This window comes from Lissotriton vulgaris, chromosome 8, assembly GCF_964263255.1.
Source record: "Lissotriton vulgaris chromosome 8, aLisVul1.2, whole genome shotgun sequence".
Classification (NCBI taxonomy): domain Eukaryota; kingdom Metazoa; phylum Chordata; class Amphibia; order Caudata; family Salamandridae; genus Lissotriton; species Lissotriton vulgaris.
In genome coordinates, this window is record NC_141696.1 from 1386407968 (window position 1) to 1386434892 (window position 26925).

General features: G+C 43.9%; 1 protein-coding gene across 3 annotated transcripts in view; it reads left to right on the forward strand.

Annotated features, from left to right (window-relative positions):
- DOP1B (DOP1 leucine zipper like protein B) overlaps positions 1-26925 on the forward strand; it is an 870802-nt gene that overhangs the window by 59374 nt on the left and 784503 nt on the right. The window lies entirely within an intron of this gene.

Here is a 26925-nt window from a genome sequence, read left to right on the forward strand (position 1 = left end):
GCGAAGTGTTTGGTTGTATGTGTCGACTTGGGTGCATGGTTATCCATTGCTCAACCTGATGTAGACTTTCTAAAGACTGGCATTGTTAGCCAGTTATAACCTAACTTGTCCTAAATGCTTTTTGATGTAAGCGCAGGGACACACTGTTGCCTAGTGTAACCAGGCGCTATATAAAAGGTGTTATTATTATTTATTATTATGTATGTTGGTGTGAAATCGGGATATGCTGTTCAGTTGATTACATTTGGCCAACTGTACGGCTTTATGATATGTCAAACATTTTACGTTTGATTAGAGCACATTTTGGGCCAGATGTAGGTAAATCCCAAATACCGTTTCTTAATTACCGAATTTTAACGAATTTTACTGAATCAGTAATAAAAAATCGGTATTTAGGATGTAGGTAATAATTCGGTAATATTTACCGAATCAGTATAATTCGGTAAATAAATACCGAATCCCCAACACCGATCGGTAAATACCAATTCGGTAAAATCCTAACCTGTATATTCCGATTCGGTATTTATCGAATCGGTAAATACCGAATCGGCTATTCAAACAAAGAAAACATGAAGGAATCAGCCAATCAGGTGCAACCACCCCTTCTCACAACCAGGAAGTGGCCACCCCCATGCAGGTGCAATCAATCTGAAGCTGCTGGAGAGGCTGGGAGAGCAGCAGAGCCCTTGAGCCACTGTGAAACTTTATCCTGGGAAAAAAAGAAAAAGGCAAGCGAAGACACTGACAGGGAAGGAGCAGAGAGAAAGAGGAAGCTGAAATTCAGCAACATGGAGCTGCAGGTCCTTGTGGAGGAGGTAGTGAGGGAACACCACAAGTTGTTTGGGAAGCAGTCCATGCAGGTGGCAGAATCTGCCAAAAGGAAGATTTGGCTGGCAATACAAACAAAGGTCAATGCCATTTGAGTGACCCCACAGGACATTGACGACCTGAAGAAGAGGTGGTATGACCTCCGGAGTGTGACAAAGCGGAAAGTGGCAGAGCTCCACAAACAAGCAAACCTGACAGGAGGAGGGAGGAACAGGGCACCTGCCCTGACTGAGCTTGAGGAGCTGGTGGAGTCCACCATTGAACCAGACAGCGTCTGTGGGATTGGGGATGCAGACAGCTCAGCCCGAGCTGCCACCAAAAAAGGTAAGAAGCATGCACAGCAATCACCTCCACCCCTTCCCCTTCCCCATGTCAGACAACACACCAAACAACTAGGCATGCGACACATCAGTGATGAGCAAGCTGAGGCAATAGCTATAGTGTTTCAGAGTTGAGAATTTATTTGGATAAGCAGGGTTGTAGGACCACATAGTAAATGTACGATTTTCTGTCCACAGGCGAGACATCTCGCAGGCGTCCCAAAGACAAGGAAGCCAGTGCACCACAGAGGGAGGACACACTGGAGGCGAGTACCAGCGCAGGGCAAACCACACAAGCTACAGTGGCATCTCCGACACTGCCAGCCTCCCAAGACCTAACAGCGTCACCACAGCTGCTGGCCTCCCCAGAGCGGTTGGCCTCACCACTACTCATGTCCTCACCTGAACTGGTAACATCACCGGCCGCACCAACACCTGCAGTGCAAAAAAGCAAGAGGCATGTCGTGGCCACACTAATGGAAATGGAGTCTTCTGCTGGACACACATTGGGGGGGTGACACACCAACCGTAGAAGTTGAGGACAGCAGTGCTATTCAGCAGTCCAGCAGTGAGGGGGCACACACAGGTGCCAGACGCCGCAGGGTCAGGGACAACAGTCATGACCGAAATGGCTAGGGTGCAGGTGTCTTCTGCAGACTGGAGACTACTATGGTGAAGGTGCAGCGCATGCAGGGGTAGGACATCCAGTCGGTCCAAAGGCAGGTGAAGCACCTAAATGTACATATGAAAAACATTGACATGGTCATCAGCTCAATGGCAGAGGGAAGTAGAGAGATGGCTGAGGGCATGAGAGAGATGGCTGCGGGCATGCGGGACATGTCCCAATCCGTGCTGCAGCTGTTCAGCAAGCTGGACGAGTACAGGGCAACAAGGCGCAAGGAGAGGCAGAGGTCAGAACAACACCCAAGGGCAGTGAACCGGCTAACCACTGCCACTGCTCTGCTTTGCAGGCGCTGCGTTAACATGCAGGAGGGACTGGCACACAGCAGCAATGAAGTCTCCAGGGGCCTTGTGAGGGTGACAAGTGCAGTTGAGGTGCTGCTGACTGCTCAGTCTGCAACTACTGTTGCTCTTGATGTGGGGGAGAGCGAGGAGACCACCAGTAGAAGCAGCAATGTGACCCCCCTGTCACTGACACCCGGAGGAGCAGCAGGCGTCATGGGGCTGGCATAGCCCACGCAGCCAGTGAGGGCAGCCAGTCAATGGCCTCCAGCACCGGTGGGCGTGCCCGGAAACACAGATTCTGCCCACACCCCCTGACCTGGAATGGGTGAAGTAACCCATGACTTCCATAATGGATGGAAACAATAGGACTGGCACATTTGGGCATTTGTGTACTGGCATAGTGCCTAAATATTAAAACTACATCGTGTACATACTACAACTGGCTGTGTCTCCTTACTTACTTAGAAATAGTTGCGTGTGATCTCTGCCCGTCTCTGTCTCCCATCTGTTGCTGGCGCCACTCCTGCTGTGTTGGGCTCTGGGTGTTCAAATTCATCACCATCATCCTCAATGTCTGTTAATTCCACTGCTTTTCCTTTCTTAGTGGCAAGGTTGTGCAGCATTGCGCAAGTTGCTATGATTTTACAGCAGATGAGGATGAGTACTGACGTGCGCCTCCCCTTTTGTGGAGGCAGCGGAACCTGCTTTTTAACAGCCCAAAGGTGCGCTCCACAACCTTATGTGTAGATTTGTGTGCCACGTTGTATCATCTTTCATGCGGAGTTGATGGGTTCAGGTGGGGTGTCAGGATGAACGAGCGGACGGCATATGCGCTATCGCCTATGTGGAAAAGAGAGAGCCATTAATCACATGCACAACAACATCTACATCTGCAGTATCTATCAGGGTGTGTCACAGTGTGTTACCTAGCAGGTATCCTTCTCCAAAATCCCCCGCTGCCAGGGGTGTGTAGATCCCACTGTTCTGGAAGATGTGGTAGTCGTGGGTGCTTCCTGGGAATTTGGTCACGATGTCTGTGATTATGTTGGCAGCATCACAGAGTACCTGCACATTAATAGAGTGGGTGGACTTTCTGTTCCTGTGGATGTACTCTGTTGCTGCAGGTGGGCAGATTGGGATGTGTGTGCCATCAATACAGCCGATGACATGTGGGAACTGTGCCAGTTAATAAAAGTCAGTCTTGGTCTTCAGCAGTTCCGCATGTGTTTCAGGGAAGCTGATGTAATGATGCATTCTCTGCATCATGGCCTCCAGGAACTTCCTGAAGAAACGGGACAGGCAGCTCTGGGACACCCCACCTATCGCAACTGTCACCCCCTGGTAACTCCCAGATGCATGCAGGTGTAGGCTACAGAGCGCCTGCACATGTGGTGGTATGGCGTGCACCCTTGGTGTTGGGTGCTCCAGGAGTGGGTGCAGGTCCCTAATCAAGTCCAGGATGGTGTGGGGGTGTAGCCTGTACCTTTGCAAGATCTCTGCCTCAGTAAGTTGGAAGAGTGTGATCCGCTATCTGTAGACTTGCTCACTCCGTCTCAAGATCCTCTCTCCTGCTGCCTGTAGCCGTAGCCTCCTTGCTATCACATAGAATGCCGCCATTCTGATCACACTGTTGCATTTTGGGGGCTTTTTTATAGCCTGCACCTGGTTACCACCTGCTTTCAATCCATGGTAATTACCGACTCTTAAATACCGAATTGCATGTAATTTGGTATTTTAGAAGTTACCTACATCTCTATTTTCATTTTTACTGTTTCTTATTTACCGATTCGGTAATTAAGAATTTGGTATTTAACGAATCGGTAAATAATGATTCGGTAACTACGGAATCGGTAATTTCCGATTCGGTAACGATGAATCGGTATTTACCCAATCCTTTAATTTGGCCTCCTACATCTCAAATTACTAAATACCGGTCGGTAACGGCAAATTTACCAAATTTCGGCTGTTACCGACCGGTATCTGGCTACCTTCATCTGGCCCTTTGAATATATCTAGGCTTGACTATCATGCATTGTTGAATGGGGACTACTGCTGTGATTTTGATGAAAACTAACTAAATGGCATATGTGAAGCCTGTTGGAGGTACTGTTGGACAGTGTTGTGGCATTTCCTGGTGGGTATTAAATTACATTTGGTAACATCTCAATGGTAGAGTTTAAAGCATGTTGGTGCTTTGCTGGCCCAACGTGTTCTGTTGAGTGTGGGGTAATCATATGGAATAAAAGCAAACAAAACATTCATGCATGCCTTGCAGTCCTAGACACATAGATCACAGCGCAATCCTGTAGTTGGGATTAAACATGAAATAAGTGCGATGTTTTGTGATTAGGGTGTTACATATATGTTTTATGTGTGTGTGAGATGGTCTCTTTTTATTTTTAATTATCAGAGATTTACGTTTAATCATATTTATTTATCATTGCACAGTTCATCCTTTAAAATAAAAAGAGACGGTCTGTTGTGGTGTTCCCTGTTGTGGGGTGCTGTTTTGGATTCTGCTGTAAGTGAGTCAAAGACTTACCTGGGTTATATTAGGTGTTTGTAAGAAGATTCTGTCTAATGTTTTCTGCTGGCTATTTATATGTCTATCATGACGGGAAGTGCTGTGAGAGCATGCTGATCAAGAACTGTCGAGAGCACTAGAGGTGCCCTGGCTAATGTGTTCTGTTGAATGTTTGTTAGTGGCGTATGCAGGTGAAAAGTCCTGATCGGTTTGTGCATTCTAAACCCTTAGTCAGCCACTCATTGTTCAGGCCCCTGGTTTGATAGTTGACATTATTGATTCATTTGATTGTGTACAGAAAGTTGTTCTAAATGCCCTACTCGATCCAGGCTAGGAGCTTTATTTGCCTGCGTCTCAGATGAATACAATAAAATTGCATAATGTCCTTATGGTATTTGTGAGTGTACCTCTCGCCATTCCACTGGCTTGATTGATTAACGTAGCATTGCTTTATGTAGCTTCATACCTGCAAACACATTGGGCCCAGATTCAGATGTACCTTGGCATTCACCATTATTCCCCTTAATAAAGTCTGGAAGCTGCAACAGACAAACGTTTCCAGGCATACTACTGGGAATGCCAGGATACTCTTCTCTAAGCTTCTATTCCCAATGTGCTGAGTTGTCCATAGTGAAGAAGTGGGTGATCCGTACCCCTTCACATCCAGGAAGGGAAGTTAATCCAGACATTAGCTGGAGTAAATCCCCGACCATTTCGCGGGGTGGGAAAGGCTTAAAGATGAGTTGTCCACAACTGTACCTTTGTGGACGTTCCCAAACTTCCAAGGCAAACTATGACTTCGAATTCCCATTTCCAACATCTTGACGGGTGTTTGTGAGTGCAGATTTCTCTGCAATTGTGGAGAAATCCGTACTCGAAAAATCATTTGTGCCCACTAGGAATCCCTTTCTGGGTTCATGGCAGGTGTTCACAACAAAAAAAAAGTAAATTCAGTCGTAAGCTTACTATTTTGTGAATGTAGCCTCATAAGCATCTTTTACGGACATGGTCTTTGAGCTCTGTGTTTTGCATTCACGACCTAAAACATATTTATTTATACAAATGAATTTGCGCGTGATGTATTTACTTAACAAAGCTATTCACTCGCTCTTTATCTTTTTTTGTGTGCAACCTACAGATTTTCCACAATGACGGCTGTCTGAAAACATAGTTAAGTCATGACAAATAGGTGTTCCACAGCAAAGTGTGAACATTGTTCTCTGAGATTTCTATGAATTCAGTTTAAGTGAAAATATCTGCATGTTTTAGGTGGCAAACTGGTTTGCCTGACATCTCAGTTTGACTGAGGCGGCCCGCTGGAAAAACTGCAATAGCCTAACGAAAGGCACTGCAATGTGATGCTCGTGGTAGATTGCAAACACTAATTAGCAGTTGCAAAACCTCCTACCCAAAGTTGAAGGCATGAAGTAACGTGGAATCTTTCAGGCATGTGTTTGGATAGGTGTCGAAAGACTTTGCTGAAAGGTGACTCGGGCATGTGAACAGTCCTGCTTGGGCAGGAACAGGTCTGGCATGCATACCTGAGATTTAGACTTAAGTCTCTGTCAGTCCCGCGTGGGCTTCTTCCAAAACCGTTTCTAAAGCCGGGGTCACAGTGGAACTATCTCTGCTGACATATTTGAAGCGGAATGCACCTGCGCAGTAGACTCTCCCTCAGTAAACAGACCTCTGCAGGCACGAGCCAGCAGTTACTGGGTCCAGACGCGCAACGTCACGTGCCGTAGGTCGCGCTGCTGCAGCTTCCAGGTCACACAAGAAGATTTAACTGGTGTGTTGGCTGGGCTGGGGCCTCAAGGCCAGCCTCACCCAAATCTTTTCGCAGATCATCAAAATCAAATGTATAGGTACAGGAGGCTTCGTGTTTTTCATTGCTTCTCGAGCCTTCTGCAGTCTCTGTTCTCTCAGGATAATTTGCTCACTTGTGAGGAGTTCAATTTACTATCTTGGGACAGAACATTCTTTATGAAAGGCACTACTAAACTTAAAGTGAACGGATACAAAGTTATACTCTGTCATCAGGTTCTATCAGTGATTCTAATTAAGGCTGCAGCCCTCTAAGCCAGTCTGCTCCCCGGATCCCTGATCCCAGGGAAGTGTTGCCTAAAGCAAACTGTATTGTGGATGCTGTAGACCCTGTTGTGCTGTGAAGTTTGTATAACATTTTCCTACCATAGAGCCTGCTTTGAGGGTGATTCGGTTAATTCCGCTGCCTTTCAACTGCATGATTCACTGGGTCTGCACCCTTCATCTCCCGGCATTTCACTTCTCTAATATTGAATGACTACTCCTGAGTGTTGTGTCTTACCTTGGGAAGGAGCCTGAGGCAGAAGCACTCAGCGCGGATGGTTGACAAGAGTAATACCGTAAATGAAAGTAAGTGTTGTCTGCTGTAGTGTCAGGCAGGCACCCGCCGCGTTCAGTCAGCAAAGGATTGTGTCCTTCCCAGGCTGAGACCATGATACTGCTGTGGCCCTACTTCTGCACTTTGCATCCGTGCCTTCATTGAACCTAATATGCTAGGCCCAAAGGTACCCCTTAATTACTCAGCTGGCATTGGGCTACCATTACTGCAACCCTACTATTGTCTCAGGCATAATTCCTTATGTCCTGATGATGACATCTTTTTAGGGATCGAAACGTCGTTGACTGATTGTACCTTTACTCAAGTGTTATCAGTGATTTTTTTGTGTAAGAGCATTGGCACTAACAGACTGTGACTTTTCCATTGTGTCTCATTTTGTCACTGTGATATGCCTGAGGTTGGAAACTTCCCTTGAGCTGTGTTTTGTTTTCCCACTACTGTTACTAACTTATATTAATAAACACTAATGATTCTTCCACTTGGATATTCTTATGTAGAATTCATTGTATCTCTATGTATATATAAGAGACTCTATTTGTTTCGTAAGGGATTGCTGTTCCTTAAAAATATATACAGCAGCGGGGAGTCTTTGATGTTGGTGGCTTGTATTTGAGACGAAAGGATATTTAGGTTATCCTCAGTTCCATGACTGCGCCTGAAACCGGGATAAGTAATGGGGATTAAGGACTTCAAGTTGGACCCATTCCTCTAGCTCGTTCTTAAAAGATGTTGCTAAGCCTTTGCCCTTGATGTCCAACAGGTCAATTAGCCTAAAACTGACTGGTTGATCTTTTGTACTGTTTAGAAAAATATTTGGGTTAAAATGGCACCCATCTAACTGTCCGGTACTTCATTTGTCGCAATTCAATTTAAAAAAGGGGATTTAGCAAAGTGGCTCATTCCGCTGGTGCTGATTAAAATATTCTAGTTGGTCCTGGTGCTCCTGCTGATCGAAAGGAAACCAATATTTGTGCGATCTTATCTTTTTCAGCCATTGTTTCCCTCCATTGCTTTTGATTTTCATGCAGGGGTTCCAGTTTATCGTCCAATAAATGTACTATACTAGGTCCATCTTCCACAGAGTGCTATTGGTTCAAGATGTATTCTGTCCACAGGCGGCCGAAATGTGAGGGAGGCTTGTGGATTATTTTTGGTTGTTCTTTTCTGTACTGTTGTCCAGAATTTCGCAGAGTTTTTAGGTCTTGCCTAGCGATGCAGCACCATGTGCTGCACGCTAGCGAGACTATTGTTGCTTTGTAGCTCGCGAAGTGGGATATCAGATGTGCACGAGCTTACCAAAACCATTGCAGACAATGGCTGTGACGGCGCGCTTTAGGAGACACACGCTGTGAACAAGCGCGCTTTAAGGAGATACGCGCTGTGAACGTGCGCTCCTCTTCTCGCGCTCTCCAACACTTTCACAGCACGTGTCTCCTAAAGCGCGCGGTCACAGCCATTGTCTGCAATGGCTTTGGTAAGCTCGTCAGTGATGCGTCCCCTTGCCGGGACACGAGGTGGACGAAAGATGCCAGGGCCCGCTACAGCAGCTCGAGGCACACCTGCGCCAGCTCGACATAGGCTTGTCTGCCTCTTCCTGTTGTTCCTGTGCACGTGCAGGCCTTGAACGATCCAACCAGCAGGCGCCGGAAACTCAGCACGGATTGCAGCTGGAGCTCGTGCAGAAGTGGCCCGGCCAAGGACAGTGAGCTGTGTGTGTGCGCGCGGACCGCCTCCTCCCAAAATACACAGTCCGATGATGTGTCACGTGATACGCCAGAAGGGCCGGGGCTGAGTCTATCTCGTTTGTAGAGGGCGTGATTTTCGATTTGAAGTCAAGTGGGAATCAACCTGTGACCATGACAATTTCACCGCCCCGTAGGTGTTTATTTTGGGGAAGCCTTGGGTCTTGATGGTGAAATAAACTGGTTTAAATTGTACACTAACCCGTACCGATAGTGCAGTCCTACTTCGGACCGCGGCGGTGAGCTCGCTGGATTCGACTTTGGAGGGGTGACAAGCAGATGCCTCTCTCCTCTCACTCACCGGCACCTTGCTGCTGCCTGCCGCTGCTCTGTAGAGGGACGCCCTGGAGGGGAGCAGGCCGTGCACCCTGTCCTGTGCTGGCGCTGGCCGTGCACCCTGTCCTGTGCTGGCGCTGATTTTTTTTGTAAGTATGTTCTCACCCATTCTAACCTACTTGTTATAAAGTCTTGCCTGCGCATCACATAAACACAGTTAACACGATCAGAAAACTTGGCTGATTTTGGTTACCATATGTCAAGGATCTTCTACAGACTTTATGTATGTATCTATTTAGCAGTTTTATATAGCTAACTCGACCCGAATATATTGGAGCATTTTACATGAGCACCAGTTGCATTACAGACGGACACACTGTATTTTTTGTTGGCTCTGGGAGATTGAAAGATTTTCTCAGAATCACAAGATGTGGAGACTCGAACCTGCTCCCCCAAGTTCCAATTAGTCAACAGTGTTGGAGCAGATGTTATGATTGTGTTTATTTGCATTATATCTGCATTTTGCTTACTTTCTTGTTTGCACGTTACGGTGTCGCATGTTTGCATATAGTTGTATCAGTGCACATTTTGGTTTACATATTATGGCTTACACATTTGCACATTGTTTGCAAGTTGCACGAGTGCATGTTTCTACGTTGATGTTTTGCACTTTGTGTTGCACGCCTGTGCAGTGTTTAGCAGCTGGTTGACAGTTTGAGCGATTTTTGGAAGGCTGGCGTGCTGAGTCGTGACCGCCAGTAACCCCACTGCAGCAGCCGTGGGAGGAGTTTAGATAGCTGACACAGCAGCACAGAAGCAGATGGTACCCGCTTTTAAGATTATCTCTTCTCCTACCCCTGACTAATTTCTGGACCGGTTATAGAAGTCAGTCACGTTTCAGCACCTAAAACTGTGTCGGGGAGAGATTGTCAATCACACACGTTATCGCAGCTGAAACGCCGGTACGGGGTCGGTCGCCTGCCTTTGCCTTTGAAGGGCTATGGACTAGTGCCTACGGCTAGGGGTGGATCACAAATGTCAGGCCAGTTTTAATTTGCTTTTTTTTTTACCGTTTCATATAGCGCAAACTCGACCCAAATGATTTGGAGCGCTTTACATGAGCACCAGTTACGTTACACAAGGACACATTCATTTTTGGTAGGCACAGGTGATTGGGATTTGCCCAGAATCACAGGATGTTGAACCGTGACTGAGCCCAGTTGCACAGATCCAACCTCGGGAGCTCTGACCTTTACGCCACATCCTATAAATTGCTGGGGTTATAGTTGCCATATTGTTAGTTAGCCACTTTCTGCTGCAATATTATTACCAATACCAAGACTCAAACTTAAATGCTGCGAGACTTATTGCATTGCAAATACTTGTTAGTATTTTGCAGCTTCATGTAGTTCTGTTCATAGTGCTTGCTCCTTTTGCTTTGCTACTTCCCATGCTTTGACTCTGTAGGCCTACCTCGGGTTCTGAATCTAATTTATTCTAGTTCAAATACTTGTGTTCTTGAGTGCTGTTCTCGGAAGCTTGTTTAGTTTACGTTTAAGGTCCTTCAGTGCCGGGTAGCAGCTGCTTATTTGTCTCTTTCATGCAGGGCCTTCCTTGTTGTCAAATAAATTAAAGAGCTTCTCCGGGAACTCGGCTCAGTGCTGGGGTAGGGGCAACTGCTCCCTTGTACCTTTTATTAGAAAGTCTATCAGTGCCTCCTTTTTTCAGTCCAGCGGCATTGTTGACCTTTCTTTATTAATCTTTATTTCGGCGGTTGCCATAAAAGATACACATAAAATTGATACAAGCAAAAACAGACATCAATATTACATCAAATTAACAAAGCACATAAGTACAGAAAGGAATGTGTCACCTGTTCTATATAACAATCCATTGAACCACCGGTGATTCCTTAAAACAATCTAAAATGTTACTATTTTTCAGTTAAAAACAATAAATCAAGTAAAACTAGAATCTTACATATAGTAACATAACACAGAATTTTTAAAGCAAAATAGCACGAACGGGGGCTCAAGAATGCGATACCCTTGGAATTAGGAGCAATCTCTTATGCCATGCCGCTTCTAGAAATTTGGCCATTGCAAACACGGTTGCTTTGATAGGTCAATTTTAAGAATTCTAAAGGCCTGAGAGCATTTGCGAAACCCTAGATTTTTACATAAGGGGATAACCCAATACCTTCTGGCCGCAGTGTAGGCAGGACAGAAGAAGACTAGATGCAGTTCGTCTTCAAGCCTACAATTGCAGCCAGGGCAGTTTTCCAGGGACTGCTGTTTCCATTTACTTGTAAATGCTCTTAGCGGGAGAGTACTGTACCGCCATTGGAGGTATAACTTCCTGGCCAAATTTGGAAAAATGTCATCAAACACTGACTCAAAGTTATAAGAATCTTTCACCCCGAGAAAAGTAGTAACCAGAGAATCTGGACGTGTACCCTGTATACGAGATGCCAGGTTACATGCATAGAAGGTTGCCACCAGATGTTTACGGGACAGACCTTGGCATGCCACTTCAGGGTCGGTCCACAGGGACGAAAGGCCCAGCCGGGCAAATTAGGTTTTTATGTATTTAAACCACGGAATGTTCTCTGTAGCAGGAAGAGCAAGAATTTCATGCATTTCCTGTCTATAATTGACTAACTCAGGAGTGGACCATAATCTTCTCCAAAAAGTTAAAGGTTTTACACCCACCACTTCACCCAAAGGCTTCAAATCCATGTCCAGGTAAGGGGCTGTAGTGGTGTGCTTACCGGTAACTTTAGGAGTTGTCTCAGAAACTTATTTTCTAGAGTGACCAAGTCTTTTCTACAAGCGTGTCCCCAAAGTTCACTACCATGGAGGATTGCTCCTCTGGCCTGGAGTCTATAGATCTCCAACGAGGGGGCTAATGGCCTAATAGATGATCTGTTGGAATTTACTAGCCTGATTATTCCCCCTGTTAGTTGCGCCAATCTGAACTGTGACTTAACCTGGTGATCACCCCATTCCAGTTTATCATTAATAGTCACGCCCAGGTACTCGAACGTAAAGACTCTTTCAAGTCTGTTCAGGCCTATAGAAGGATTGGGTCGTGTTTTTTTGGGGGGATTAAAGATCATAAACTTAGTTTTCATGGCATTTATTTCGAGATCATATTCTCCACAGAAAGCCTCAAATCCCTTCAGAATGCCCTGAATCCCCATAGGGGATTTGGACAGCAGCAGGGTGTCATCCGCAAACATGATTGCGGGCACCCTGTTGCCGCCGAGCCTGGGTGCATCTGTGTTGGTGACATTGCCTTTGAAGGGCTATGGACTAGTGCCTACGGCTAGGGGTAGATCACAAATGTCAGGCCAGTTTTAATTTGCTTTTTTTTTTACCGTTTCATATAGCGCAAACTCGACCCAAATGATTTGGAGCGCTTTATATGAGCACCAGTTACGTTACACAAGGACACATTCATTTTTGGTAGGCACAGGTGATTGGGATTTGCCCAGAATCACAGGATGTTGAACCGTGACTGAGCCCAGTTGCACAGATCCAACCTCGGGAGCTCTAACCTTTACGCCACATCCTATAAATTGCTGGGGTTATAGTTGCCATATTGTTAGTTAGCCACTTTCTGCTGCAATATTATTACCAATACCAAGACTCAAACTTAAATGCTGCGAGACTTATTGCATTGCAAATACTTGTTAGTATTTTGCAGCTTCATGTAGTTCTGTTCATAGTGCTTGCTCCTTTTGCTTTGCTACTTCCCATGCTTTGACTCTGTAGGCCTACCTCGGGTTCTGAATCTAATTTATTCTAGTTCAAATACTTGTGTTCTTGAGTGCTGTTCTCGGAAGCTTGTTTAGTTTACGTTTAAGGTCCTTCAGTGCCGGGTAGCAGCTGCTTATTTGTCTCTTTCATGCAGGGCCTTCCTTGTTGTCAAATAAATTAAAGAGCTTCTTCGGGAACTCGGCTCAGTGCTGGGGTAGGGGCAACTGCTCCCTTGTACCTTTTATTAGAAAGCCTATCAGTGCCTCCTTTTTTCAGTCCAGCGGCATTGTTGACCATTTTACTCTGCGAAACCCACAAGTGCCCTCTTCATTGCCTATAGTTTGAATTTGTGGGAGTCTGTTAGTTTCCCTAGAGAGAGGGCAAACTAGCCTTGCGTGGTCTTTGGTCAGGCTATGCTGGAATTGAAAATTGTTTACCTGTGAGAAAGTTTGGATGGATACCCAGATATAATCAATTAACGATAAACTCGAGCTTGTTATGTATGTGCAGGATGGTGGTTGATTTAAAGTGCTTCTTTCATTGAGGATTCTGAGGCCCAATGAATAAAGAGTGGTGGCAAGTTTGTCTCTAGTTTTGTCCTTCTTGGTTTTCCCCCAAATATTATCTGGGATCTGCCAGGTGGAATCTTCTTGTTGCTATGTGGGAAGATCTACAGTTCCCAAAAGAAACCTGTTGTAGTCTCCCACCGTCGCCCATGTATCTGCAGCACGTTTTTGCCGTGGGGTTCTGATTATCCTTGAGATTTCCTCAATGGCTGGGATTTTCTTGGGCTGTTTAGGATTTATGTAGATGCTTCCAATTACTAACTGAGCAGATTTCCTACCGTGCTTTTTGTTTGTGTTCGTTGCCTGCAAAAAGTTGTATGCACCAATTCCACTCGCTAGTACTTATGCTTCAAGCTCGAATGATTTTGTGTATGAGATTGGAGACTCCTCCAGCGGGATGTCCCCCTTTAACTGAGGGTTCGATGGCTGACACAAATTCGAAATGTTCTGCCCAATTTGTAGGGGCCTGCTGCAAGGTTTCTTGCAAGCAAATTATGTCTTTATGTATGCGCAGGCTTCCTCTGCTCCTCTGTTCCTTGCTCCTACACCCCACCCCGGGGTTACCAGGGCTGGTGGTGGCCCCCGGCGATCTCTGATGCAGAGGAGCATGGAGTGATGTTGTATGGGTAACACAAGGGGTATGATTGCTGCCTGAAGGAAAAGACGAAATTAAATGTAAGCATGGATCCGAATGAAACTGGACCGATGCACAATGGTATACCATTGTCCTTATGATGACCTATACTCATGAAGGTCGAAGCGCCGTCGACTCGTACCAGCTAAAACTGGATTTCTAATTATCACATAATCCATCATTTGTATGTAGTCAAACAATTCATGCGTAATAATCTTTCAAATAGTTTCCAATATGCTGTTGTATACTTTACTTTTCACATGTTTCACTTGCGCCGTTTGTATATTTTTTCCCAAACACAATGTGTTCACCTTGCACTTAGTTCATATTCTAAAAGCATGGTGGTTGCTGCATTATAACCAGTGAACCATAATTTTATGCCTCTATTGACAAATTAACTGCATCTAAAAAAAAAGTTGGGACACTGTTTCTTTTTCATGTGTAGTTTATTTACTCACTAAATTGTGTCCTCCTACTGACTCCCATTGAGACATTGTTGCATGATAATATATTCACCCAGGTCTCAACTGCGGAGGAGCACAATAGATAAACAGAACAGGCAAGCTGGGTTGTCAGGCCAAAGGAATGCCAGTGGATGTGTGGTTCATGTGCCTAGTGGTCGCATTTCCCGCTTGCGGCTGACACAGCTTTAAGAAAAGGTACAGCACTTCTATGTCCTTAAGGGTTTTTGAAAAGTCTGGCTTGACAGCGCAGCTATGGTCAGCCTTATGGGAGTAACAGAAAATGATATGCTACAGAGAGAGGGGCTTTGACTGATTCCACATAAGTTGATTTTTCTTCTCAAAGAAGTTGTGGCTTCCTAAAGAAAAAGGTTTGTATTACACTTTATGCCTTGCTGGAAAGCTTATTCTCAATATAGCAGGCCTGAGCCAATGATGAAGGCTATATACATGACTAATTCAATATGAAAAGTTGTGTCTGATGATATAGATCTGGTCTGTTTATTATAAGAAAAAATTACAACAAATGCAGTAGGACTGACTTTTTATATTGTGAAAAGCATACGTCAAACCCAATAGATCTTAAAGGATTATCACACTGTGTTAAGTCTATAGACAGCTATTTTGTTACATTGAATTTCCCAAATTACTGGAGTACCGAAGAATTTTGCAGCTGTCTCTCCCCGTGTGGACGGAATTCCGCCATCGTGGCCTCGTAAGCCTTGATGAATCTGACAACGCACAACTTGGGTGTAAAATAGGTAATAAATCAAGTGAAACAAGGAGACTTGAGATAATGAAGTTAGGTGGGTTTATTAAAACCTCATCCCACGAACAGCCAACAGCAACTGACTTCATAGGAATCTCCAAGCAAGTACATTCTCAGAACAAGGAATGTGGGAGAAGAACATGGGAACTTAAAGGGGAAGTATACAGAACATCACACATCTCCCTCTTATACAAAGAAGTAAAAGAAAACACTAGAAAAAATAATACAGAATAAAGACTTAGTAAACCCAATTTAAACATAGTCCTTCAGGTAGGAGGGAGCCTTACATATTCTTAGACTTTTCCTGGAAGGAAACGTTGACCTTTGGGAAGAAAAGTTAGTACCTAAACGAGAACCATTGTATAAATCATCATCATAAGAAGGAACATGAGAAAATGACAAATCAGCATTGACAACTACTATACGACTCTTGTTCCAGATTCTACCATCATCAGTTTTAACAGCATTTTTAAAAATCTTGACAACTGACCTAACATCAGTGTACTTGGACCAAGGTTTACAACCTGCAGGGGTCTTTATTCTCACAAAGTCACCTACTTTGACCTTACATGGAAATGCACGTTTCCTGAGATCAAAGTTTGCCTTACGAGCATCTTGTTTAAGTAATTCCTTACTTCTCCAATCACCAACATCATTGTCAACAAGACCTTTGTTGAGGCACATCCACCCAGGACACATTAAAGTGTTGGGAGCCCTCCCTTTGAACAGTTCAAATGGGGACCTGCCAGTGGTGGAATGGGGGGCAAAACGATAAACATTAATCCTGTCCTGCAGGGTGGACTTCCAATCTAAGCCAGAAGACCGAGCAAGTTGTATGGATTCTTTCAGAGTCCTATTAACCCTCTCCACTGCACCATTTGTTTCTGGATGGTAAAGGGAACACCTTTTATGTTTTATTCCACACTTTTTCAGATAGTCAAGAAACAAGGAGGAACAAAACTGGGGACCATTATCAGTTAGCAGACAATTTGGAAAACTTTCCTTATTAAATATGGGCTCTAAGAATCTTATCACAGAGTTTGAAGTAATCTCTCTGACAGCAGAGACTTCAATCCATCTTGAATATAGATCAATCAGGACAATGAGATAAGGGGTATCAGAAACACCCGAGAGAGGACCAAGAATGTCAATGGCAACCTCATCCCAAGGATGACCAGGTAAAACCCTCTTCACCATAGGCATTTGTCTTGTTTTCAAAATTTTATCACTAGAGCAGCATTCAGGGCATTCACGGACCATCCTTTCGATCTCTAGGTCCATGCCTGGCCACCAGAACTGCATGCGAAGGAACTCTTTAGTCTTAACTATGCCCAGATGACCACAATGTGCATGAGCCAATAGTTTATTTCTTAAAGAGTGTGGAGGAACAAGCTTGGTTCCACGAGTTAGAAGACCATCATTCACCGAAAGTTCATCAGCAACCAACTGCCATGGTTTGTCCAAACGAGAGTTATTTCTCAAGGAAAGAATAACCTTCGAAATATCTTCATCTTTCTCTAACTCAGATCTCCATTCTGACTCAGAAATGGCACCATCAGTCACTTCACAAACGTTTACAAACTCTTCAGAATCACATACTTCATCCTGCTCAAAGTTCTCATTATTGACCAACCTAGATAAACAATCTGCAGATCTGTTAGCAGCCCCAGGAATATACTCAACTTCAAATTCAAATTCTTGTAGGGAAACAATCCATCTTCTTATCCTAGATGAGATTGCATCTAGACCTTTCTTAGAAAACACTTCTTTTAAAGGTTTATGGTCAGACAAAACGCAGATTTTGGTCCCCCAAATCAAATTTTTTAACTTTCTTAAGAGGCGCCGGGACGCCTCTTAGCTGCGGCATCCGTGCGCTATATAAAAAATTAATAACATAACATAACATTAGTGCCCAAAAAATTGCCAAAGATTCCTTTTCTATAACGGAGTAATTCAACTCCGAACCCCTGAGACATCGAGAGGAACAACATATCAAAGAGTCTTTTCCATCTTTCTTTTGAACTAAGACTGCACCAAGTCCCTTATCGCTAGCATCAGTAAACAAAATAGTTGGCAGACCTGGGACAAAAGCGTGAAGTGAGGGTGCTTTATTCAAATCTTTCTTTAAGTTCAAAAACTCAGATTTGCAGTCAGATGACCAGTCGAAAACAGAATTTTTTACCGTTAATTTTCTTAAGTTATGTGTTTTTTCAGCAAAATTAAAGATGAATTTTCCATAAAATTCTACCATACCTAAAAAAGAGAGAAGTTCATCTTTGCAAGAGGGTTCCTTCACTTTATCAATTGTCTCAACTAGTTCCTTTTTTGGAAAAACTCCATTGCACGTGATGCGATGCCCCAAATAATTAACCTCCTGCACCCCGAATTTGCACTTTGCCCTTTTAAGAGTCATTCCTGCACTTTCTAGCCGTTTCAAGACCATAGAAACTCTAGTATCATGTTCATGAGCATCACCACCATAAATTAACAAATCATCTTGGTAGCACTTTACACCAATTAGTCCTCTTAAGATTCTTGACATGATCCTCTGGAAAACAGAGGCCGCAGAAACTAAGCCAAACGGCATTCTTTTGAACTTAAAAGTACCCATTGGTGTAATGAAGGCAGTTAAGTCCTGGCACGATTCGTCCAATTCTACCTGGTGGTAGGCAGAAGCAAGATCAAGGGTGGTGAAATATCTTGCTCCTTCTAAAGTGCAAATCATTTCATCTATATTAGGAAGTGGGAACCTGTCTACTACCACCTCCTTGTTTAGTGACCTCAAATCAATGCACAGACGAATTTCACCTGTGGGTTTTTTCGCTATAACAACAGGAGCAAGCCATTCTGTGGCTTCTACTGGTACAATTATGTCACTCTTAATGAGTTTATCTAATTCATCTTGCACTTTGGCTGGCTCAGGAAGGGGAATTCTCCTAACTTTGGCAACAACTGGGAGGGCATTATCTTTCAATTTAATTAAATGCTTGTATCCACGTAAACACCCTAAATCATCTTTAAATACATTTGGAAATTTTCTAGCAAGTGTTAAAGATAAATTTTCATCACTTGTTGTACCAGGTGTATCAGATATTTCTTGTATTCGGACTTGAGGAGAAGCATTGGGATCAAGTGTGACACCCAACTGTCGTTGATGTAACCAACCTAACAATGCATCCCCTTTTGTGAAATATATACTTTTCCCACAATTATGCGAGATCCCAGTTCAATTTCTGCCAAAAAATATCCTAACATAGAAATGGGTTTTTCACTATAACCTAAAGGAATAATGTCACATTTAAACACTTTTACATTCTTTGCAAATAAATCATTAAACATTTTCTCATCTATGATAGTTATTTTTGAGCATGAATCAAATTTCAAGTTAATCATGTTATTTTCTACCTTAACTAGAAACGAAGGATGGTCAGGTTCACCATCATTCACTTCAAAACAAATTGATCATACTTGCGGCTGTGGCCACCTTCTCCTAGAATCACCGCTTGGTGGTTTAGACCTGCAAAATCTAGCATAGTGACCTCTCTTATTACATAAATTACAAGTAGATTTTAGAGCCGGACAGATAGGAGAATTAGCTAGATGGTTATTTTGACCACATCTAAAACATGAAAATTTAACATTTGAAGAAGTCATATTTCTGAATGTTCTTTCTTCTGAATTTGCTCCATCAGTTTTTTTAACTTGACAAATGGTTTCATCCACTTTTGCTTCTTCTTTTGAATCCGAAACAGTAGGTTTATCCTTTTCTTTTTTAAGTTCACCAACACATTTTGTCATATGTTCAACTTGTTTGGCAATCGCTAGTACCTCTTCGAGAGGTGGTTCATCCTTTAGCCAAAGTTCCTTTCTTATGTCGTCATGGGCACATCTTAAAACAAATTGATCACGGATTCTCTCATCAAGCGATTGACCAAAATTGCATGATGAAGCAAGTTTCCTCAAAGATGACACGTAGTCTTCCACGGACTCATCTCTCTTTTGTTCTCTCAGACCAAAGTGGTATCTTTCCATAATTGTGCTGAGTCTGGGTAAGTAATGTCTATCTAGTTGTAGGATAGCTATCTCGTATTCATTCAGATTCCTTTGTTCTGCAGCTGAAAGATCAGGTAGATGTTCCAGAACATCCTGACCTTCCCCTCCTAGACAATGTAACAAAAGTGAATGTTTTCTTTCCGCACTGAGATTTGTTCCACATACTCTCGCATAGTTTGCAAAAAATTGTTTCCACTTTTTCCATTTCACATTTGGTTCACCAGGACTGATTAAAAATAACGCTGGTTGAGTAACATTTTGCATCTCGGTGTATTTAAATTTTTAAATTTCCAGGTAAGTAATGAATAATTACTTTAGGGAGTTGAAATGATTTTCAGCTTTTTTTTTTTTTACTATAGTTTACTAGACTCTTTTTTTTCAAATATATGTATAAATATAAGTCTTATTTTATTTAGAATGTTCTTTCAGTCTCCTTTGTTTAATAAAGAATAAAGAGTGTTCATTTAGGCATTATCTATTACTGTAATTGTGAGATCACAAAGTTTTACTTTAGTCTGGATATTTTCCAGGAGTAGAACACAGAAACAAAGGACAAGTTCTGTTTTTTTTTTTTTTTTTAGAGCTTCCTTTGACTTGACATTCTTTTAATTGTTAATGGAATCAGCTGACAAGTAGTGTTCTGAAACAGCTGACAAGTAGCGTTCTGATACGCTTGTTGTTTTTTCTGAAATGCCACGTAATGACAAATAGAACGGCTTCGCGCTGAAGTGCAGCGTAGATGAAGGATTGGAACGCAGATGAAGTGTCTGACGTAAGCGCGCTCTCAGCTGACGGATTTGGCTGTGAAACGCTTCACGCTGAAACGCAGCGTAGATGAAGGATTGGAACGCAGCTGATGCGCCTGACGTAAGCGCGCTCTGTTTACTCTTGTATGCTGCGCGAGCCGGGAAGAGCGTTGCGCTCGCGCTTGAACAAAAAGTCCTTTCCTTTTATACTTTTATTTAATTTAAGTTCCCGAGATTATTTAATTTATTTATTTTCCTCCCGCTCTCCTCACCGTGTAATGGATGACAAGTCTGCCGCTGGGAAGTCGACGCTTCTCTTCTTTTACTGTAGTTCTGCCGCTGGAGGAGAAAGCGAGGTAGATTTTCCTTTTGAGCTGTTGTGGTTGAGGTGTCCAATCGTCGCCAGTGTAAAATAGGTAATAAATCAAGTGAAACAAGGAGACTTGAGATAATGAAGTTAGGTGGGTTTATTAAAACCTCATCCCACGAACAGCCAACAGCAACTGACTTCATAGGAATCTCCAAGCAAGTACATTCTCAGAACAAGGAATGTGGGAGAAGAACATGGGAACTTAAAGGGGAAGTATACAGAACATCACTAGACAGCTATTTTGTTACATTGAATTTCACAAATTACTGGAGTACCGAAGAATTTTGCAGCTGTGTCTCCCCGTGTGGACGGAATTCCGCCATCGTGGCCTCGTAAGCCTTGATGAATCTGACAACGCACAACTTGGGCACCACTGGAAACGCTAAGTAGGAAACCGGCCTGGAATGGCATTTGGTACGCCTGGTAACATGGAACTTGACTCCTTCTGGGTAAAGGACTTTCCTGAAATGTCTAAGGGCAAAACATCTGACACTCTCCTACAGGAGATGAGGCACAAAAGAATAGCCAATTTGGCCAACAATTGCTTCCTGGAGCGGTATCTATTGCTTGGCCAGTCGGACAAAAGCTTCAAAACCATATTCACGCCCCAATGGGTCTAGTATCTTGGCTCCGGAGGAAGGGACAGTCTAATGCCCGAAGCAATTTCTTATCTAGCAGGTTCTCCCCCACTGGGAGGCCCACGATTATGTTGTGGCCTGTGGAGATGGCGGACCAAAATTTATTAACGGATCTGTAGGCCAGACCCTCCAATACCTAGCTCGCCAGGAAATTTAAGGTGTCAACAGCGTCTGCCCCCAAGGGATCCAAACCCCATTGCAAACACCAACCCATCCACCTGGACCAGGCTGATTGGTACCGCTTGACTGTACCGTCCGCCCAGGCTTTGGAGAGGAGGCGTGCAGTGTTGCTTGAGAGGCTGATCTGGGCCCATTACGATGGCCTCTGTAGCGTGCTTGCCTTCGGATGGCATAGAAACCTCTGAAGCATGAGTAGTCCTGCCATTGGCCGCGCTGATTGCTGGCTCCTACTGGAGGTGAACGAGGCCAGCCCCACTGAAAACACATGCATTAAAAATGCTGTTGACCATTGACTGGGCCTTATCCAGAGAATTGAACATGGAAACAAATTTCCCTAGCTCCTTGACTAACGGATCGCCAAAGAATTCCCCTTGAGACACCTGTCTCGCCTCTGACGTGGCCAACTCTCCCAGCGTGGGGTCGATTTCGATGAGCAAGGATCTGCGCTTCTCGGTGAAGATCGCACAGTTCGTATTGCCTAAAAATATGACTGCACACTGGGTCGAGGTGGAAAGGACGTCTGGGGAAATAAAAGCCCCAGAAGCCTTGGCATCCTCCGCCATATTGAAAATGTTTACAAGGGTACCTACCACCATCCAGGAGCTTGTCCTGGCATGACCGCCAGGAGGGGTCGATGCTCTTTTTAGGGTCTTTAATGTATTTGGCTAGGAAAGTGGCCATCAACACGTCAATCTCCAGGGTGACAACCACTTTCCCTTCCAAAGACGGGCGGGACACTCTTTCCGGAGTCAGTTCCTGACTACCTTATCTATGGGTTTGCAGAGTCTGTTGGCGACATATTTAGCCACCTTAGTGCAGGGAAACCACTCTGATGAGCCCAGGTGCATAAGGTCCTCAGGGTCTAGTAGATCCGACTGAAAATCAGTGGGATCCCCGTGGGGGCACTGGTTCCTGCGAAAGGGTGGGGTGTTGGGCTCCAAGGCCTGTTCTGATGGGAATCCCCCACTGAACCTGTCGGAGAGCCGTCCGAGGAGGATGGGTGAGAGGGAGTCTCCTCTGGTTGCGGTGGAATGGGACAGGGGTTACAATCTTGGGACGTTTGGGGATAAGTCCCCAGGAAGGCTTGCTTGAGCCTGTCAAAGTCATCCATATCTACCCCAGAATCACGCGGGCGATTGCACAAATTCTTAGAGGAGGGCAGAGGCCTGCTCTAGAGGTTGTGGGGCCGAGGGCCCAGTTAGGTCTTGACTCAGTGCAAGGGCTTTGTGCCATCTCCATGAGTCTCCTCTCTAGAGGGGCTACTGCGTCTGAGACCGCCTTAACAATGGAGGTGTCTACCACATCACAAAACTCATCTATGACCGGAAAATACTGGATGTCCTCCTCTTCCTCATAATAATCACTGTAATCCTCCATGAGGTAAGTAACAAAGTGAGGACCGGCTTGAATTTTGGGTGGACACTCTCCTGGTATGAGGGATAACAGGAAAATTCCAACTGGGGGGAGGACCCTTAATCAAACTCCTGAAGCTGAAGGTAAGGAACCCCTCAAAGTGGACACCAGCAAGCAGGTGAAGAGAGCAGCAAGCTCTAAAATGAGTTGGGCAATGGCCTACACTATATCAGGACCCAGGAGTTACACAAACAGCCCTTATGAGGGTAGGCAGACCGGCTTGCCCTTGTGGTAAAAATGGGTTCAGTTTGACCTGTTTAGCAGCCTGGGCAGAGTCTGCTTCATTGGAGAACGTGCTCCCAATCACCTTACCTCACAGGGTGTCATGCTCCAAGCTGGAGGGGGGCACAGAAAAGCTTGTTGCGGCCTTGGGCGGAGGTGCTCAGTTCTGACAGAAACTGACGCCCTTTTCGCTCTGTGGTCTACCGAGACACAGAGCGTCTCAGGAAAAACGCACTGGAGACGTGTGACCTCTAGTGGCCAGCAGACCGTTGTGTGCCCACCCCAAATCTCTCACACGAGGGAGAATCAATTAAAAGATAACAATTTGTCTGCGAGTAGAGTGAAACAGCTGTCCTGAAGTTCAGAGGGCTTGGACCTCAGTCTAATAAAACCACAACAACAACAAAATTATAAAAACAAAGAAGGATAATAAGCAAAGGGGACTGGAGTCCCGATACTCATCTGCACTCGACTGCGAGCAGCGAAGACAGAGGGAGAGAGAAGATTGACGACACCCCTTGAGGAGACAGACGGCTCCTGCTTGGATTGGGACTTTGTTTGTGTTGTTTACTTCTTTCCCTGAGTTTGATGGGAAAGAAAGTTTTCTTTGTTGAATATTGTCCATGTTACCAGCAGCTGATTGGTTAATAAACGAAGCAAGAAGGCATAATCCTCAGCTTCCGGGTCCTGCTATAGAATCCATCCTTGTCTTCTACTCCATCAACAAAGAGGATTATGATTGGTTTTTTTAAAATGTGCTATGCTTGACAGACAGACTTTAACCCCTTCGATGCTCATGACGGAACGGTTCCGTCATGAGCGTCGGTGGCCTGTGCTCATTACGGAACCGTTCCGTCATGAGCCCGTTGGCTCATTAGAACCTTCAGCACAGCGCGCGAATTCGCGCCGCGCTGAAGGTGTTAAAAAACTGGATTTGGGTGGAAAAGTTCAGGAAGCAGTTGTTAATACAACATTTGGAGAACATGGACTTCGCTAAGAATTCTGGTGATACTCTAGATAAGCTGCATCTGCCACATTTGACCAGAACGTGTCACTGTGAGATTTACTCATACTTAAAATTACATCCTGCTGATATTAAATGATTTGTGAATTTCAGCTTTGAATTTGCTTTGAATTTGTGTACATAAAAGAAGCTGTTTGTGCAGATAGGTTTGTGAATCAGATCTTGTATGCTCATACTTTGTGAATTCCCTTATACCTCAAACTGTCATGTTCTCCTTTTCGCCACAATCCTAGGTACCATGCCATGAAATAAAAAAAAATCAGACTCATTAGTACATTGGGCAAAGTAATAAAGATTCATATGGGGGCCAAATTGGTGTTACAAGTAGTGTGGGTCTTGCCCGAGCATCCCAATTGGTCTTAAGTTGAATTGGTAATTCTGAACATTTCATTTAGTTTTATGCCAAACAGATAAGAAAATGAAAGTGAGGTTCGTTAAATTCAAAGTATACATCTAAAGTGGAAAATACAATCAATAGGAAAATATTTATTGGGAACCCCAGTTTTCTTCTCCTAAAAAAACAAATTATGTTTTAAGGATAGCGCGTTGCTTTCCCTATGGAATGCTTTCCTTAACTATAACTCCTAAATGTAATCTGTAACGGAGCTCTCCTATCTAGTAACACTAGCTTAAATCCTAGTTATCACCTTTAAACAGTATCCTGTAGTACAAGTGGTACTCCCACCCTCTTACCTAAAAGTAGCCTAATGTTTTTAATTTTCTGTGAAGTACCCTTGCCTCTAACGCCAACGCCAACACCTTCACTTACCCATTTTCAGTTTATTACAAAGGCCCAATCTGGTCCAGTAAAACTTACCTTCCCACTTACCTTGTCACTTTCCCCAACTCAAACCTGCCAACAAACTATCCTTGACGTAATCCTTGTTTTAGGACGTTTTGGTACTATGTACCTAAACCTCAATCTATCACCAATACTGACCTTTTTAGGTCGAGCTTGGGCAGCACATGCGCTGCTCTGCGAGGCATGCTGTAGTCGGGTAGGGAATTGAAGCTCCGCCCATGTCCTGCCCATCTTTGTAATTGGCTCCTGTTACTGTCCTTTCTAAATCGTTGATTTTCATTTATGAATAGGCTTAGTAGTCCCTCCTTGGTACTGCCTTGTCTGCATCTGTAAACCCCCCATGAGGATTAGCCTTTTTACTTGTGTTGTTGCATGGTCTGCTTTATCTAGGCTGTGAGCACTAGTTTCTTAATGATTTGCCCCATTCCACCCACTACGTGCTTTCCTACAAGCAGCAAGCCACCCGCTTTTAATTTAATTACTAATGGAGGTCCGCTTTAACTATAGCGGCCGCGCTTATTTATTATTTATGTTATTTGGCAGCACAGTCTGCTTTAACTTAAGCCGCCACGCTACGAAACATTTTTTTTCCAGTGAAAAATACCATACCATACTTTCACTTACTTAGTGGCCGCGTCCCTTCCTTTAGACGCTGCTGCCGTATTCAGGTTACAGTGAGCCACGCCTAATGAAAGGGGTGTGCACACCATTAAAGTGAAAACACGGCATGGGGCGATTTAGACTATCTCCGGTACTCGGCCTCTTCAGGGAGCTATAGCATTTCTTAGCGCGGGGACACACTGTTTTTAGTGTAACCATCCGCTCTATAAATGGTTTTATTATTATTATTATTGTTTGCCAACAATTTTTTTTTATTTTTTTGGTAAAGCTCCTCATGAAAGGCTCTCACTTTAATGGTGGCCACGCCCCTTTGTTTAGACTGGGCTTGCAGTAACCTGAATACGGCTAGCAGCGCCTACGGAAAGGAGCGCGGCCACTATGAGAATGGTCTCGCATTTGCAAGAGTTTGAGCTATTGGCATTTGAAATGACAATGCCTTATGTATATGTGTTGGTTTTGAAAACACATAAATAGAAGGCATTGCCATTTACAATGTCAATTGCTTAACTCTCACAATTGCGAGATCTATTGCATTGCAAATGCTTGTTTACTCCTGCTCCCAGCCATAAGCTGTTTTTTCAAAAAACATTTTCAGACTTTTAGTTTCCCACTTTTTGTTATCACTTTTTTGTATTACTTAAGTAACTAATTATTAGCAGCCTGGTATTTCAATTTATGACTCAGATGGTGCATATTCTCCACTCCCTTTAAGGGGATATTTTTTTTTAAAAACTGTTCTGCTGTGTTCATTCACTGCTTGCCAATTTCTGGGGAAATGCTTTAAAAGGTATCTAATCCAAATGCTTTAAAATGTATCTAATCCACATAATCCAATGTCGCATTTCTCTATGTGTTGTTTTTTGTGAAATAACTGCAGTATTGATATGAAGAAAGTTTCTTTCTTTGATATTCTGTTTTTGATTCCATATTCTGGGTCTGAAAGACAGTATTTATTGAGTTCTGGGACTTGGGAGGCAGAAAATATCAAGAGCTTGCTTCTTCCTGTCCCTACATTTCGATTCAAAAGTGTGGTGCTGCTGCATGAGGCTTTTAACACCTCTTTGTTAATGAAAGCATGGGGCTAGGCTCTGACAGCGGTGCTATTCTTGAGTCAAAGCTCTGGGGCAGTGACCGTGAAAACCTGCCCATCAAGCTGCCTTAAACGTTTGATGCTGAAATGAGGCTTGTAGTTAAAAGCATACAAGAGAAACTCTAGAGCCGCTGAGACCGTGGGTAGATTAGGTTAATGCATGAATAACGGATCGTAATGGAGTAATTCAAGAGGACTGTTATCGAAGCCAAATGGTAATTTAATCTTCAAATAAAATGCAAAAAAGCAATATTATAATAAACGACGGAGTGGGTGTCAGTGACAGACGTGCTCTTTAAAGTGTGACTCGCACGTGTGATGAAGGTGACCAAGGCTGTAAAGAGCAGCACAACCCTTGAATTACGATATACAATGGAATGGGGCTGGGTTCAAGCCAGCGACGCTTTGATCCTATTGTAAATACAGGATCGTCATCCGAAATCAGTCAAATGTGGAGCCTGAGAGAGCATTGTAAAAGGACAGCAAAAGGAATCCTAATCTGAGATATACGTAAAGAGCAACATACATATGTTTTA